Source organism: Halyomorpha halys, unplaced genomic scaffold, assembly GCF_000696795.3.
Source record: "Halyomorpha halys isolate HHAL.00 unplaced genomic scaffold, Hhal_1.1 Scaffold837.1, whole genome shotgun sequence".
Lineage (NCBI taxonomy): Eukaryota > Metazoa > Arthropoda > Insecta > Hemiptera > Pentatomidae > Halyomorpha > Halyomorpha halys.
In genome coordinates, this window is record NW_027104749.1 from 314,433 (window position 1) to 333,478 (window position 19,046).

General features: G+C 29.9%; 1 protein-coding gene across 7 annotated transcripts in view; it reads left to right on the top strand.

Moving 5' to 3' along the window:
* The window catches only part of pan (pangolin), a 385,910-nt gene that overhangs the window by 56,088 nt on the left and 310,776 nt on the right, over positions 1-19,046 (top strand). The window lies entirely within an intron of this gene.

The following is a 19,046-nucleotide window of genomic DNA, read 5'->3' on the forward strand; positions in this document are numbered from 1 at the left end:
TTTTCGAATTAAATACTAACAATCATTCATAACTATACTCATAGGGTCCCTTGTAAATTCACCTCACAGACCGAAGGTAAAAGAGATCCATTCAGAATGCCTACATCACTCAGATGATATGAATTCTTCCAGTTTCTTTTCCGTCCACATTTTAGAAGAGAAAAAATACAGAAAAAAATTACGCGCATTACTTCGGAATGTGTTTAAAGAATTCTTTGTCCGTTATTTACTACGGATAATTTTCTTTTTTATAAACGTACGTACGTATAATATACTAGAATTTCAGCATTTTTTTCGGTCATTAAGCATTAAATTAAATTATTATTGTTTTCGTAATCATCTGTACTTTCTAATCTTTATTAATCTATCAGAGTATTTATACCATTAAGAAATACTTTAATTTATGGATCAACTTTTTTTTCATTTACCACACACATTGATTTAATAAAAATATCAAACGATTTACGAAATTGAGAATTGTGAAATCGTAGAATTGTGTGGAACTCAATAATCTACTCTTAAACCTTCGAAAAATGCGAATAAATATTTTTATTTTAAAAAAAATTAAATAAATTGATAATCTATTTATTGAATAAGGTTTATTAACTAATTAGATTAACTGTCTGTCAGAAACTGTTTAAGTCTAAAAGTTTGCGATATTATCTTTTCACGTTGGAAACAGCATAAAATACTATGGAGATTATTAATTGTATGTTGCTATTAAGATGCTTTATAACAAGATAATTTTTGAAGTGTTTTCTGACTTCAACTTAGAAAATGATTTACCATTTTTCTATATAAAATGGATGTATAATCTTCATGTGAGATATTATTCTCATAGAAGATATTTTAAAATTAGAAATAATTAAACATCATAAGATCTGTAATTATTGTTGTAATTTTCTGTGACTAAATCCCCAGATAAACATTAAGATAAATGAGACATTATCCGAAACTAACAGTAAACATATAGAAGAGAGACACGAGGTTTGAGAAAGGGGTTCAGGCAAGCATACGATCCCATCTTACAGACCAAAGCACACAACCTCAAAGCCCTGTCGCATAGGCCCTGCTAAGTACTCACAAATGCAAACACACTCCAAAGAGACTACATTGTATGAATTTATATAATTGTTTAAGTCCTGCGCTTGAGTGAAGTTAGAGATAATCCAAAATAAATGAACATTAGAAGAATTTCGAATATTTGATATTTTGAATAGTCGCTGTCAACCATTTACCTCCATGATCAAATATTATAAAAAATATTTTTTAATAAATTAACACCTGTTAATTATCATTAATTGCAAACATTTCATAAAAAAAAAAAATCAGTGAAATTTAGTACCAATAAAATTAACGTTTGTTAATTGGCGATCAAGACAGGTTAAATTTAGTTTTTCTCAGACTTTAATATAATCATATATTTATAACTATTTATCATTTATAATATATCTATTCATTTCTGTTTGTCTTTATAAGTCCTCAATCTCTGATTTTTCGGCTAAGCTATTGCCTTTGGCGTCGCTGAATCACGCCTCCGGTATGAACCCGGCGGTCAATCACCCTCGTACAAGAATTACAATATGTAATAAAACAGAGGATACAGTGATAAATAATATTCCTGGAGCCCTGGAAGCAGGAGCTTATTAATACGGCGATAACTCATCGGCTTCCTAACTGGCAATTATATGCAAATTACCCGCTAAAAGGTAAGGCTATTGCTGGATCCTGTAATTAATTTCATGCCATTGCTATTTCTGATCGTTCACCTCGCCTAACTGGATTTCTGGGGCTTCTTCGATCAATTGTAGAAAACCAGTTATGTACATATTTTATTTAACTAATATTACTTTTTTTATTGAAGAGAAGAAATATGACCTGCCACAATTAAGGGCAGTAATTAATAGTGTTAAAGTATTCATTCATCCTATATATAGAGAAAAAAAGGAAAACATAAGAAAAAAAATTTAAATCATAGCAATAGTACTTGCATAATTGAAAAAAATAATAATAATTATAAAATAAATTCACTTTTAAAAAATTATGAAATGTATAAATAAAAATATAAATCCATACAAAAATATAATTGAATAAAAGTTATCAAAGGAAAAAATGATATAGAAGGTAAAGAAAATTAAGTAACAATAAAGTAAATTAACATTTGCTCCTATATACAATATTTACATTCAGCCTTGCGAACTAGGAACCACGCTTTGTCGCCCGGATGTGGAAGACTTCTGTAAGTTCCAGATCTTCTCTCCCAGCCGCGTCACTGGTTCAAATATTATATGAATTGCTTCAGGATATGCCCTTGTACGATTAATTTTCTCGCTATTTATCATTTATGAACCATGATTTACATTTTGGTATAAAATAAACTGAAGGAAAAAAATCCATAACTGAGTTGGGAATAAAATAAAATATTGATAGCTATTGATAATTTTACAACGATATATGTTTACTTCTCCGTTGTTTTTATCTGGGCGTTATTTTTGTATAATTTCTGTTTTTCAGTCATTGAACAGTCTAAGGAGTTAGGGAAATATTGAATGAAATTATTTATATTCGAGTAAGATATCTATATTTAATTCTGAATGCATCTTAGTTATTCTTTTCTAATATGAATAGTTCTTAATCATTTTTAGGCATTTGTTTTAGGATACTTATAGGTTTCTAAGTTGATTAAATGAGTGAAGTCCATATGGGACAGGCATGTGTAATGATATGTTTTAGTGCTGGACTTATAAATTATCAATATTTTTTGGGATATTATTGACCGTATAATTACAAATATGAAGAAGATAATCAGGGTTGTAGTCAAAAAGAACAAAAATAGTTTTAAACTATTTACTATCCGACGTTTCGCCCTATTTTGTAGGGCTTCATCTAGTTTTGTTATTTATGACCGCAATCCTGACCATCGTCATATTTTTTGAGATAGTTTTGATTTTTTATTAAATAAAATATGGGAAAATTCTGTTTATAATTTTCCTTGAGTTTTCTAATTTTAAATTAATATGCTCGTTAATTAACATTTAATTGTTTAAAGTGATTCCTGAGTATCTTACGGAAGTATGAAAGGGATAGGAGTGTCATTTAAAACTAAATTCGAAGGAAATATAGGTTGCCGTTTTGTGAGAAAAATATGGTTTCTGTTTCTTCAATGTTAAGATGTAACCTCAATTTTATTTTAAGATAGATTTATTTATATATTAATATATATATTTATTTTTAAAGCTTCTTTTAGTCTATTATTGATCATGCCAATTCTTTAAGATAAGAAATATAATGCTGCATCCATTGTCTAAGAGGTTTACATTAACATTTATATTTATTTTTTAAGTTTTGTTAGGAATAAGGGATTGATAAGAATAGGTGGATGATAAGATATAAAAGGAATTAAACCGTCAACATCTAATCTCCATTATTTCTATTGAGTGGCGCGTGTTTGTAATAAAAATAACTCCGTTACAGTATCGACTCCTCTCGTAGAAATTTTGCATATTTTATTCTCTCTTTTTATTACGTTTGACTTTTTTCTGACATAAGTATGTTTAAACCTCTAAACATAACGCGCTCAAAATTTATTGTAGTAACTTGACACTTCTTTTCCACTTAAACATCAGTTCTGTTGGAATAATAATAACGCATAAATATAAAATGATTATTTATATTTAAAAAATAAAATAAGAAGGTTCTGAGGTTAAAAGTTTGAAGTCGTTTTATAGTTGTGGTTATTCTATTTGTGGTACATTCAAAGAGGTTTTTTTTATGTTTACATAAGTATTTAATTTTAGTAACATAATAAAGATTATAAATATAACACAAGTGTTATTATATAATAATATATTAATAGGATCATCAATTGTAGTATATAGTCTTCTGGCTGAGATATGAACTCCTGCATAGTACTCCGTACTCGTTACCTGCAAAAATTACTTTCTTTTGACACTATCTCATAGTCCTTTTTTTTTTTTATTGAAGTTTTATATTATAATATTTAATTTTTTAAATTCTACATAAAATGGAACGAAAATGAGTCCAATGCAATCAATATGCGCTGTTATAGTGTAGCATTCAAAATTAAAAAAATATAATTCAATTTTAACTAGTTGTATATTTTATTTAATTCCCGGATATTAAGCTTTTTTATTTGAATTTTATATTTAATGCAAAATAAATGTTTAGAAATTTTGTATTAAAACTTTATTTATCATTTATTTATTGTTATTTACAACTGTATAACGTATATACAACAAGTAAATTTGCTGTAGGTAGATAGTGACATGATACAAACATGTGGAGAATCTACCCATTGAATATTAAAACTTAAAATAAAAAAACAAGTTACACGTGACTAGGTCTCACCTTAATCCTCTGCCTGTTATGCCTCAGTATGCTCAATACAAATATTGTCCCTAGGCGCCTTACAAATGTGTACATGTTCGATTCTGACAGCTTTTTAGAAAACTTGTTTTCTGTTATACCAATTCGTCTCTGGAGTCGGAAATGGGCAGCTCGTTTACAAAGGGGATATTTGTTCCTTCATTGAATTCGAAAATTTATTTTTTATGAGCATGAATTCTAACTACAACCCTTTGTAATCTCTTACTAAGAACTGACCTTTTAAACTCTCTAAAGAAGTATAATAGAGTAATTAATATTATAAATTATATGCTATAATAGTTGTTAATATGTACGATTGGTTAAATTAATGAAATATCAGAGCTAATCAACAGACTTTTTATTACTGTTAACTCTGTATAAACAATTAAAATTCAGAGATAATTTTTAATTTTAAGTTAAAAGTGCCTATATTCATTTTCCTTTTTCAAATTATTAAAAACAAATAATTTAAAATATATTCCTGGAGTAGCAGTGAATAAATGTAAACTTGAGTCCATTGTTGCGGAACTTAATATTTTATAAACATCTTTGACAAGTTTGTTATTAATTTCCCTTTATTATTAATACCCACTCCATCGAGTTCGGAGGTTCTAGAAATTCTCAGAATCATAAATAAAAATCATTTTAATTTGACCCCTAGTCCATTGATCCTCCGAACCCCCGTGTTGTAATATTATATATATTATTAATAATATAATGGAGAAGACAGTGATGGAGTGGGCATGACGGATGAAGTATAAGATGGTGTAAATAATGTTGGGCTAAGGAGGCTGTCAGGGAGGTGCGGCAACAGCGCAATACTCAGGTACCTCTCACCTCCTCACGGCAAATATTGTTCCCGCTCTGCCTCATATATATTGCCTCTCTGTCTCTCTGTCGTTTTTTCCGTTACTGCTTTCCGTTACTGCACTCGCATGTCACGCTGTTTACATAGGAGCGGGTGACGCTATCGAAAGCAGGAATTGGTAAACGCAATCGGATGCTCTGTCGTAGTACAAAGTTTTCTTTTACCATATTGCTGGCAGCTACCGTTTTTGGACTTGTTGAAAAAACGAAACAAAATGTCCATTACTATAACTATCTCTTCATCATCAAAGTCATCTTCATCATCTACTTCTTGATTTAACCTCCTGAAACCGGATCCACTCGTTTGCCACCTGCCGCAAATCGAGAAACATCTGCAAACGCCTTAGTAAACAAAATAATCAACGTCGTGTCAACACGTTTGTGTGGTCTATAAAGACAAATATTTCTGATGTTAAACGTGTGTCAGTTATTTTGATTAATTTAATCATACATAGCTGTGGGTCCCAAGCGGTGGTCCGCGAAAGACTTAAAATGGACCACGGTAGGTCCTATGAAACAATATTTTTGTAAAAAGTTGACGGCAGAACAGTTTTATTAATTATCTTTCAGGTGTTTATTTGTCAGCTGGAAGTTTTTTTTTCAGGTAAATGCACATTAAAAGTAACTCAAACTGCACTTTTAAGCGACCTAATTTTCAGACATTTTACATGGAAGATATTTTTAAGGAAAAAGGATGATGTAGGTTGCACTTCAACTGCGTTCAATTTCTGGTTTAGTAGCACACAGATTTAGACTTTTTTGGGCTGGAAACCAATGTTACAAAAAAAAAAAAATAGATGTAAATTTATAAGAAAGTGATAGATGATAAATTCATTAAAATTTTACCAGATAATCTTTAAATTAAACTTTCGTTTTAGTATTTTTTCAAATACTTATTACTTTAACTAACCTAGTACAATGTTTTATTAGTATACATTTGTGCTATGTTACATCAGAAATGTAACAATTATATAAACTGACAATGTGGCTTAGCTATGCCATAGGTTTGGCATTAGTGTAGACGCATCTTAACTGTTTTTGGAACTAATGGATGAATTTCTTCAATAGCCCTAGAAGAGCGCTATGCTCGTGTGCTGTACTTACGATAAACCAAGAGTTTAAATTAAAAAAATATCTAGTGAAGGAATGTGGTTCAGGTGTTAGTAAGAATTAGTACAAAACTATTTATTATACACCGCTGGTTTGATCCAATTTGCTGAGTTTCATCGGGGCTAAAATCAGGGTACAAAAACTAAGAACATTGTTAACTCTTTAATAATGTTTTCAATTACCTTTATTGGTATTTTTTTGTTTTTATCCATCTTTCCTATCAGGGCCATCTCTTCCTTCATTAATTCCATAAGATCAATTAAAAATCTCCTAAAAATACTTTTAGTAAAAAAAAAAAAAAGTGAAACAGGAAACGAAAATAATACTATCACACCTTGTAGAAAATTATACAGAGCCATATTAAATAATTACTAGTGCGCCAAATCTATGAACTACAGCGTTGACCCGACCCTAAAGAAGGCAGTTGGCAGAGTGCTATATATAATTAACGATAGCAGGGCATGTTATTATTGTTAACTTATAGTAATGGACCCGCTTGTTACCGGCCTAATAGCCCGCTCAGGCGCGTTTACTGTCAGGATTTGTTATCTCCCCGTCTATTTCCTGCTCTTTCGGATCGGAACGGGGGCATTGTCGATCGTCGTCTGATTATGCTTATTATATAGAGTTGTACTTTATTATTATATACCGTTCTATTTTATTCCTTGCCCGACATCCTTATCCTGGATGCAATTATATAGAAGGAGTTATTTTCGAATGGTTTTAATACGCACGTCTAAATTACTGTTTAGTTGCCTGGAGTAGAAATGGATTTTATAGATTTATTTACTTCTCGTAATATGTATGAAGATTATTAGGCTGTAATTTATTTACTTGTTATTTCAGGTGTATTTGTTTATTTTTCTTGTTTGATTTATGGAGCTTTGTTTATAAAGTATAACATACTTAACCGGTTGTATAAACAAAATGCACTTGGTTCAACAAAACAGAATAACTGATTTTGAGGAATCTTATAGAATCTTTGTAATCTTTGTAACTTTTAAATTATTTATATTAAGTTTAACATATATTTATATACATCTCATTTATATTTATATACATATTAGTTTTGTATTGCATGTTGATTTGTATATGAGTTAAAATGTTATTGTTGTTTTTTCTCCTGTACATAGGTATTAATATTAGTATGAGCACCAAGCATTGATTGTATTTTCACTAAAAGAAATAATATGTTAATTTTTTTTGTTGTTATTAATAAATATGTTGTTTAGTTTTAATGTTATTCAAAAGAATAATTTTTTTACCTCCACAGACTGTTTTAAATATAATCGTGGATCAAAAGTCCTATGTGTCTTAGCTAATAGTGATCCGATTTACATGATTTTTATTTCATTTTATAGGTAATTTTATTATCTTTCAAATGTGCTGCAATTTTTTTAGAAATGATTTATTATTTTATTTTCAATTATTTTTTCTCTTTTAGTCCGATTTATTTTTATCCCAGCCTTATCTCACATACATACATGCAAAGCATCACCATTAATAATTTCATCTTCTTAAGGACTGCCGGTTTTCAGATGTTTATTTTTCAAGTTATTCAAAGAAAAATTTTATTTTATTTTTTAAGAAACCTGCACAGAATATCTTAAAAATAATCATGGATCGAAGGATCAAAATTCAAATTTAATTTTGCTAACACCGATTTCTTGTTATTTATTTATTAGTTTTTTTAAGGAAATTTAATCATCTTTCAAATGCTTATTTATTTAAATTTATATGGTCCGATTGTTTTTTTTTTAAAGATATATATACCCTGCAGAAAATTACCAGTAATAATTTCAGCTTTATAAGCACTGTCGTTTTTGAAATATGGTAAACATCAAGTCAGTAAGCATCTATTCTGTGATAAATTCAGATTAAAATATTAGTTTTCCACTAAGAGTAACAGTTAGTTTTCATCTTATCTTCATTTTAATTTTCTTTATATCTTATTATACCATGTAATTATATGTAATTTATATATGTTCGATTACGGATTGATAAGTAGTGGTATTGCAACATGATGTATTTATGCAGCATAGACGAATAAAGTTTATCTTAAATTCTTTATTGATGATTTATGAATGGTGTGGATTGGAATTTATGAAACACGTTAGGTTGAAATTCTAATGAATTATTAATCTCAGGTATTGTCTTCACTTTCCTCTTCAGAAATATGTTGCTTACTAGATGGGAACGTTAAATATTTTACGAATCTCCTAACTGTTCGGCTTGTTGGTATTTGTCCCTGAAGGAGGTTGTTGGCAAGTTGAAGGCCGTCCGTACAATAAGAAAGTTTGTTTTGGAAATTATTGCCAACTCTCACTATATTGACCAAGCAGGACGAGTTCTTCCGTTAAAATAATATCTCTAAATTGATTAACCTGGCACAAACAATTAAATTAAATATCTCTTTCACTATTAAAATTTTTAGTTCCACGTTTCTTAGCGACCGATATTCTTGCTTGTAGGATAGTTGGTCCCTATACTTTCAGTTTGTTTTTATGGCTGACATGTCACGACGTTTATAGTTGTAACTGTAAACTGTTTTCTCCTTGGGCATGTTTGGAAGATTTATGGTATTGTCAAACCATTTCTCTCACACCTGTGTGCATCCCTTCTAGGAATCCTGAAAATTCATAAAAACTTAAGTAGCACTAAAACGACAACTTTGTCGTATTTATTTATTGGGTGAAATAAAACATTTAATTTAGAATAATTGACAAATTGGTCTTGGATACATTTTTAGTTATTAACAAATTATCATTGTATCTATGAAAATTTAATTAAGTTCAATGTATTACTAATATTTACCTAGCTCTGTTTTTAACTTATTTTAAAATTTTCTTCTTTTATTTATGAAGTTTTCTTGTTGCATTTTCCTTATTTTACATTATACTATCATTATATTATTTTATTTTTAGAAAACATTAGTTATTAATAAAACTATGATTAAATTTTCTTGGATCCAATTATAATTAATAATAGTTCATTATTAATAACATTGCATCCATGTCAATTCAATTAAGTTTTAATTTACCTATTTTTTACTCGTCTCTGGTTTTTATTGTTTTCCTTCTTTTATTATAACGTTATAATATCATGATTATTTGTCAAATATTTCTGGTAAAAATTAATTGTAAATATTAAAGAATAATTTTAAATTATAAAAATTAATTATGAGTAAAAATGTTTTGTTAATAATTAGGAATAAATAAAACAATGATTAAATTTCTATAGATACAATTTTTATTTATCTATAAATAAACGTTGTATCCACAAATATTTACCTAGTTTTATTCATAACTAATTTTTGCCTAGCTCTGTTTTTGACATATTAAAAATTCCCTTCTTTCATTTATTATTAATTTTTCCTATTTTACTGTATGCTATAATAATTAATATTCTCTAATTTATAGTAAAAATTAGATTCATAAATTTTTTATGAAATTAATAATTTTATTTTGTTTATTCGCCTTAAATGACTGATTCATGGTCAGTTTTCCCATAATGTACACTATAATTGATTAAATCAACCAGTATTTATTCTTTTATAATTTTGTAAAATTATTTTGTTTCGTACAATAGCTAAAAATAAAAAATAATCTTCCGTAGTAGGTTTCAATTTAAAAATTAGACTGTGATAAAGCTATAGAAACATTTTAATTCTGGCCAGATCGGGTTATCAGAAAGATCATAGGCCACTATGATTTTTCTGAGAAACTATTTCGAGGGTCACTGGGATATTATTAATTTTTATTTAAAACATTTATTTTCCTAGAACTGCTCTGATAACGTTGTCATTCTGTGATGAGGAATGTGAGTGTTTAATATGTGCTCTAATATTAATGTCAGTCTTCTCTATGGCATAAGACCATTTTCTTTTCATGTATATTCAATGGATTTTAATAGTGAATTGTGGCCATAACTTACAACGAAAATAGATTAATTACCAAATCAGTTAATAACAATCTTATATTTACAATTGTTATTTTCTCCATTGAAATTATTTTTGTGTTTATCAGTAACATTCCATGTTTTATTTTATAATAATGCCTAGTACAATTTTAAAATTTTTATTTTCATTCCGTCTGTCTGTGGAATATATTTTATTTTGGTATTTCCACTTGTACAATGCTAAATTAAAACCGTCTAATCAGGTCAAAAATATAAAAATTATTGTCAATGTTAATGATGTTTATTTCAATTGAACCTGTATATATAGTAGTAAATTATAAACATAAAATTGAAAATGCAATGAATCGATTGAAAAAAAATCTGTATGTTAAGTAGGTAGACATCAAAGCTTCATCAACTTAGAACATCAAACTTGGAAGTTGATCAAAAGCCGAACTGGAGTGCCTGTAGTAATTAATTTTTTTATTGTTCTTTGCTTTCACTTAACCATTAAAAGGCAATACCGGTCATTAAATATTTATATCGAAATGGCATTGGTATATTTTATCGTTTTGCGACATTTATTATATTTGATCTTATATTTTATTATCGTCACACTGAGAAATGAAAGGTCAGATCGAATAACCTGAAGCTGTGTGAAGTATTTAACATTAAATTTCATAAACCCATCCAGTGAAGAGATTTTCTAATTTAATTACTTTATCTATTTGTTATATTTTATTTAAATATTATACTAACTATTATCGATTATGGATATTGCTAACCCAAATGTTAAGAATATCATGTAAATTTTTGTAATCAAAAGTTTTGTATTAGTATGTTTCATGTATGAAAAAGTTGGTTTGTGAATTTGTATAATTCCAATCATGCAAATTTGATTTGATTTATTTATTTAAATGTTTTTTTTTTTTTTTTTGTAGAGGCAGTTTTCTCCTTTTTCTTTACTAACCAAAAGTTAATTAATTAACTCCAGTCTTACTTATTTAGGATCTGTTGATGCTTCCAATTTAAGATTTTATTTAATCAACTCAGTTTTAATTATTTTTCCATTTCCTGACTTTTTAAATTTAAAATAGACATAATATATGTATTATTTAGAACCCAGTTATATATTCTTTATCGTTGCCGTCTAGATATTCCATGATATCTGTGATTTTAAATATTAGATTTAATATTATGATAACAATATTTAAGGCTTATTTTTAATTTAATATATTTTCAATAAAATAATAATTTCGACTCCATTAGACAACATAATTTGGATTTACTTATATTGAAGATTCATATTGAATAGAAATTTTTATTTTCATGTATTTTTATTACACTTTATTTAAATAGAATGTATAATTCAAGTTAAGGAACTAAAACATCCTTCTTTTTCATAGAATTTTCAAACAAAACATTTTTTTATTTTTATGTACTCTTATATATTTTTATTGATTATTTTCCTTCGATTAGAGCCACCTCATGTTAGACCAGCTCTTGATTTATAGGTGTTAATAATGAATTTTAGATTGTGGTGCTAAGTTTCTGTACCTACACGTAAACGTTTCAACTTTCAATTTAAAAGCAAAATTAAATACATGGTACCAACACAGTGCCTAGCGCTATCTCTTTCACTTATTCTCAACGAAAGCTAAAGTATCAATTTCAGCCTATCGTAAGTGAATGAAAAATACAAAATATTAAAAAAAAGTTCAAAATATGGTACTAAGTAACTTGAAGGTTGCAACATAATACTAACCTCAGTCGTCCTAATAGCGCTAGGGAATCCGGAGGCTTCATTGGCTTCTTTTTTTTTATTTTCCTTCCTTCTTTGTTCCTATTCCTTTAAATTTCTTCAACTTCTTGTAGAGCTTTCGCCCTTATCTTGTTTGGACCAGAAAGCTGTTTGACCTCGAGACGAGCAAGTTCCGAATTTCCATCTTATTATCCGGACAGGTGTTGGTTGATGGTTGCCGAGATCCGATCTCCGGTGTCCAAACACAGTAATCCCCTCAGATGCATAATGTAAGGTGATCAATTTAATGGGAAGCTTCATCTTGGCTTTGCTCTTTCGTTCCCCTTCCTCCATCGATAATGGACTGGCCGCGTCCTCGTTTTCAGAAGAGGAGGAGTGCGGAAGAGAAACCTAGATTACCAAACTCGGTTTTAATACCAGTCGATATTTAATTATGAACTAACTTTTAATCATTTCTAACTCCATAAATTGCAAATATAATTCATATACTATTTTTTGAGGTGGTCTGATGAGGGGAGGAGTGCGGATTGATGAAAACAAAATTACAAAACATATTATTTTATTTGTGCCGTCGTTTCGGTCTAAAGTTCAGGTCTTCATCAGAGCTGAAAACAAAACAACCATAATATATCAAAAAACAGTATAATAAGAAAACATATAATACCATAAGAAGTGCAATATATAATACCGTAATAGTAAGAAATTTTACAAAAATATACATTGATGTTATTCGAGTGAGAGAAAAAAAATAAAACAGTGTTCTATGCAAATAATGAAAAAAAAAATAACAATATTTAAATATATGTTAAAATATGAGTACGAAAGTAGATGATTTCACAAATTTAGTTTATCTTGATTTGGTTTAACTTTTTATTTTCTTTGTTAGTTATATCATTTCTTGCGTAGTGGCGAAAGACAGCATGATTAAGAAGAAGTAGTTATTTCATTTTATTATATTGTATTTTTAGTTATTGCATAATCATTATACCGATAGTAAAAGCCAACGAAAATATGAAAAGATAAAGAAATAGCTATTATTAACATTTAAAGAGCCATATATTTTATCTTATTTCAGTTATTTATGTTTTTATAATCGGATTTATGTATGTGTTCACGTACGTGATATTTAATTATTGTTATACTGTTAGCACGTCGTCTATGCGAGCACCACGATCTATTCCTATACTGCTGTGTACGAAAACAAATAGTGTTTTCTCACCTACCTGAAAATCTATGGTCTTTGGCGCTAATAATGGCATTATAAATATTTCCCATACAATGTATCTCTTACATTGATTAATTATGTTTGGAATTTGTGATTTATTTGGTATTTGAATTTCAAAAAAATAGCTTTCGTTAGCTATTTCAGTTCTTTGTTATACAGCCTTGTTTGATATAAAGGGGTTACGGTATCGAATTCTGGAAGAGAATGTCGAAAGGAATTTTAGAACTTGTGAGGTTACGTGTTCTTCAAGATATTTCACTCATTATTGCTACATTATTTAGATTAATTTACAGTCATTTAATTTTTTCTCTCTCTAACTCTCAACTCAAGTTCTTAAAACAAATTAACGATTTATTTTTTTGTCAAGTGTAATTATACAATATGTTTTATTTAATAATAAAATTTGAATTAGAATACTTTAAAATGTTTTAAAGTATCAGTTGTAAGTTATGTGCAAATATCATGTATTATTTATAAATAAGTAAAATTGTGGGTTACAAATTACTCTTAAATCACTAATCTATGTAACTTAAAATAAAATTCACTAACAATTGTCGTTATGAATGGCTCGAGGATTGTTTATTTAGAGCCAGGCTGGCTGTGTCTGTTCCTAAATGGGCGTTGAAGGTTAGTGACGAAGCTCAATTACAATCATCTTAAATGAGTGTAGTAATTGGTGGTGACTTTAATTCTCAAGTCATGGCTGTCCAGTTCAATATTCAGTCCCGTGTAAACAGAGGAGAAATTCAGAAGCAAGCTACGTATTGGATTTTTTTGTACTTTTTTTTTTATATACTTTATACTACAATATGGTTTGAAAGATAGGCATTTAACAAATAGTTGCCACTACTTTCCATCAGATTCCTTCAACTATTTCAATTACGTATGTCCAAAATTTATTTCTGGATACAGCCATATAATTAGTCCTGAAATATTGATAATAACGTCCATCTGAAATATGCAGAATTTTTAAATATTAATTTTTTTAAGGTTGCGTATTTTATTACGTTATTCCTCTATAGTATTCCTCCAGAATATTTTTAGGCCCACAACTGCCTTATAAAACTGTCATATTACATAATATCTTCGGTTTGGAGTTAAAAGTGATCAAGTGACATTTTTGATATTTGCCTGTGCCAAATTCACTCTTTAGGACTAAAAAAATTGTGAAATCATCGGTAATCATTAGATAATTTGGTAATTTCACAATTTTTCAGTCTAAACCTTTAATTGGTGTAGACACTTGTAGGTATCGGAAATGTCACTTGATCACTTTTAACTTCAAACTTATGACGTGGTCTATTTCATAAGCTCTAATATTTTCCATTTACACTTTTTTGTTGCTAAAGTTACACTTAATTCAACAATTTTAAATGCTGAAACTAATATAGACTTTAAAATGCTGTTTATTCATCTTTGGGAAGCAAGTGGAAAGGCATCATGCTTCTAACTCGAAGGAGCCAGGTTCGAATACGGCAGTGGTAGATAATTATTTTCTGATTAACTGTAGTCGTGAGTCAACCCTGTGGGGTCTGGAGCTCTCTTATGATAAGTGGGTACCCTTAATTGGGGAAGAATCCGGTGGTTGAGTGAGACCAATCTACCATTGGTCTGAAAACTTGAGAAGTTTTAAATCCATGACCCTTCTTGTGGTTCACTTCATTATTATTTATTTATCTTTAACTTTTCCTCTCCTATTAATTATTAGCGGGAAAAATGTCGAATCTGAGTAATCAACTATACCATTGTTGACTCGTATACGAAATAATAATTCTCAAACGCAGTGACAAACTTACTGTATTTTAAGTTTTAACTACGCTTTATTATGCATAAGTCGAAACGATTCTTCTTTTTCTTCAAATCTAGAGCTGTCAGTGAAGAGATCTTTTATATTTTAGCCCACAGCTTCTTATATATTCAAATTAATATTTTCATTAGGTGATCCGCAAATTACAATCTATGATGCCGCGAGATGGGCAGAAGTTAGATGAGACTCTTGACCAATTGACAGCTGTTAGTTGAGCCTAATTAACAGTTAGTTAGCGAGGAGTTGGATGCTGACGGAGCCCCATTCATGGAAGGCCCGAGGAGGGAATGCGGCCCAGTTGCCTAGGGACCGGAAGGTACCTCGTCAGGGGGTAATGACGTACCGGGAGGGGCGTGAAGATTGGGAGAGTCCTCCAGCTAACCGGCCGGACCGCTCCTCTCTCTCTCTCCATTGTCTCACTTCTCGTCTCTCTCTTATCATTATTTATCTTACTATATTATCTTGTAATGTTTATCATTATTATAATTATCCACTATTCAATAAGTCATACGCGGGTTGACTCTAGGCAAGATGCATTGCTATCGAATTAGAGTGAACGAATTGAATGCTAATTAAAGACCAAATTATCATCGGATGTTCAATCTCACCTCTTCGCCTACTTAAGGTACGATGTGGCCATCTGTCAAAATCATTTTTTACTAGAAATTACTAAACAATTTCGTTTTATAGTACCTACTCACTAAAATGGGATTTAATAATTATTCCATATCAGGAAAATATGGTGTGGGATGCAGTAGATAATGAAGAACACAAGCAGTACTCCAATAGTACTTATTTTTAATAAACCCTTCTATTGTTGTCATCTTCTCCTATATTTAAGTACTCCTCTTCCTAAATCGAAATTCGGTAAACATAGGTAACTCAAGAACTAACCTTACAATTGAAGACGTCCGAAACAATTTATGAGCTTTCGCCTATTGCAAGAGACTTCTCTAGAATCCTCGCTCTTGCATGGCATCTTGCAATAGTTGCCCGGATGAACGCCTAAAATTCGGCCCAAACATTGGCACAAATAAAATAGGTCATATAAATAATAAATAAATTTTTGATAATAGTTTGCATCTTAATTAAAAAGGAGTGCTTTTTCACCTGTCTTAGAATCAGTTGAAGCAGTACATTTGAATTTTCTTAAACTTTATTAGCTAAATCTATCTATTACGTTTCGAAAGTTGCTGTTTCAATTCCGGAAAGATGAAATGTAAATTTGTTTATTCATCATTTAAAAAGACAAATACAAGTTTCTTTCATCAGATAAACGTGTTGAAATCTCTTTGAAAAAGATTCGTTCAACTTTAACATTCATGCAATTTATTTGTAAAATGCGTTATAACGAATGAAAAAGTAATATCTTTTTAATATATTACATATTTTTTTGTTGAATATCATATTTCATATGTTAATACTATATTTACTAAAAATAAATCCCCACATTCATATAACTTTAAAAAAAGTTATCAAATATTATCATTCCCCATAAATATCCTATTAGTGTCATTTATCTTGAACATTTTATAGACATTGAATTTTCCACATCTTTAATATGTATGAATAGCAAGTATTACCCGGACTAGTATTCATTAAAATTCTCAAGTCGTTTATTTTCTTAGTATTAGTTATTTGATGCACTTCTAAGGTCATAATCTGCATATTACATAGCCCCGAAGTGCACTGATGGCCCCTTGCGCAAAATGTCGACATTTAATTCGCCTACGATTATCATAATTGTTCTAAACTGGTGTATATTTCACTTCCGCGTACATATACGTATATCAGGCAAGGTGCACCCTCACCGTGTGGCTCTTGTAATGGGGAATTAACTCGATTAACTTCCCTTGTTATATAATATAATATGATCCAGCTGTCATGTCGCCCAGATGCCAGGTTGGCTCCAGCCTTCCAGGAACAGCTATCTCGTGTGAATATGCAGCTTCCAGCGCTCCTTTATCAGTGATATATGTGAGATGAGGTTGCATTGTCCAAGCTCCCACTAGATACCGATTAATGGTTTCTGCGGTACCATTAAAGGTATTGTCCCATTGTATACCTTCCGCTAAGTCGTACTTAGCGTAGGACGGTATCGTGGTTTACCTAGTCAATTCCTTGGATCATTTTTTATTTCTCTTTATTTTAATTTAGGTTCTATCACTGAAAGATTTTATTTGATCACAACGTTTCGGAGCTACGTCACAACGTCAGCTCGCTTCTGACTGCTAATTACATTAAATAATTTCGTGAATGGAATATGGTCTGGGTGCGGTCAAACAGAACTCAAATAGTGATAAACTATTTTATTTGAGCCAACGTTTCGCCCCACGTTGCAGGGCTTCGTCTGGGCTGAAAAAGATACAAACACTTGACATAGTTACAAAAAAAAAACAAAGAAAATAACAGGGGTATACAATGAAACGTAAATAATAAGAAAAAATTAACAGTTATAAACAACAAATGAAAACGGTAATAGTAACAGATAGATATCAGATAAAATAAGAGAAGAAATATTAAAGAGAGTACAAATTAAGAGATGAAAAGGGAAAAGAATTAATTGAATTAAATATTTTCATTTAATGTATACATTTAATTTACTGATGAGTTTTATTATATTTTTAACAATTATCTAACATTTTTGATTTATTTTTTAGTTATAATATTGATATTACATTACTCTCTTCCTACTTACTCCATATTTTATATCTAATGGTAAATCAATATTGCCTGACATTTATTTAAAGGTTGTATTAAAACAATACGTATTCATTCAGAAATTAAGGAGGGTCTTCATTAAACTTTATTGTCACAGAAACCAAATGATTAACCTGAAATCATATTGTATATGATTCAATGATTTATTGTTCGCATTTCTATTCAGTTGTTTTGTTTATGAATTTTCTTGTAGTATTCTATTTTACTTTGGGAACGAGGTGGCACTATGTTGGTAAATCCAAGGACCTAGGTTTGAATCCGGGTGGGTAGATAATTATTTTCTGGTACACTGTAGCCGTGAGTCAACCCTGTGGGTTATAGAGCCCTCCTTATGTCCACTTAGCCTTATAAAGTGGATATCCTTAATTGGGAAACAATATGGCGGTTGAGCGTGATCTTGAAAAAATCACCTCCCTATTCTAAAAATAGTGCTTCCTTAGAAAGTACTGAACCCGTGACCCTTTAGGGGCCGTGTACTTTGTTTTTACATTGAAATATGGTTCACCATTCGATTTTGTTATTTGGGTGATAATTATAATATTTATGGTCATTTATATTTCCAATTTATTGACAATATGTGTGATGGTTCCCTTTGGCTGTTTGATATAAAATTTTGGACTTAGTTGCGAGAGATTTAATGTAATATTAAATAAATGATTTTCTGAATTAAAATACTTAACAGGATTTTCACTACCCCTAACGAAACTGCATTTTTATATTTATAAGAGAAATTTGTAAGTTACGTTTACTAAAAATCACAGAAGTAAAAGGAAAAAAATTAAATCTCTCGTTACTTCTTATTTTGGTACCTTATGAGTCTTCTAATGTAGAGGATGCGAAATTAAACACTCCATATTTTCTGTTGACTCAATACCTATTTTGATAATATTAACTATTGCCAAAAATCCACAATAGAAACCACACGAGATCCTATCACCGATAGCATTTGACAGTGGAAGCACCCTCTAGGACAAGCTGCCTATACCTGCTTGGTTTTTGCCTTCCCTGCGACCACACCAGTCGAGGACACATGTTCTCCAATCCTGTCTCTACACTAATTCCTCCTCCTCCTCTTTGTCCTATTTTCGACTAAAAGCGTTGCCCATTAGTTGTGTATCCCCCCCGTCTACACCTTGTTACTGTTTTTCTCCCCCAACTTCCTAACCACTCTTAAGTACCTGTACAAAATCCTTTAAAATATTTGTGTAGCTTTGTCCAATTAATTGGTCTATGAGATGTCACTATTAATACTTGTTAGTTTTGATATATAT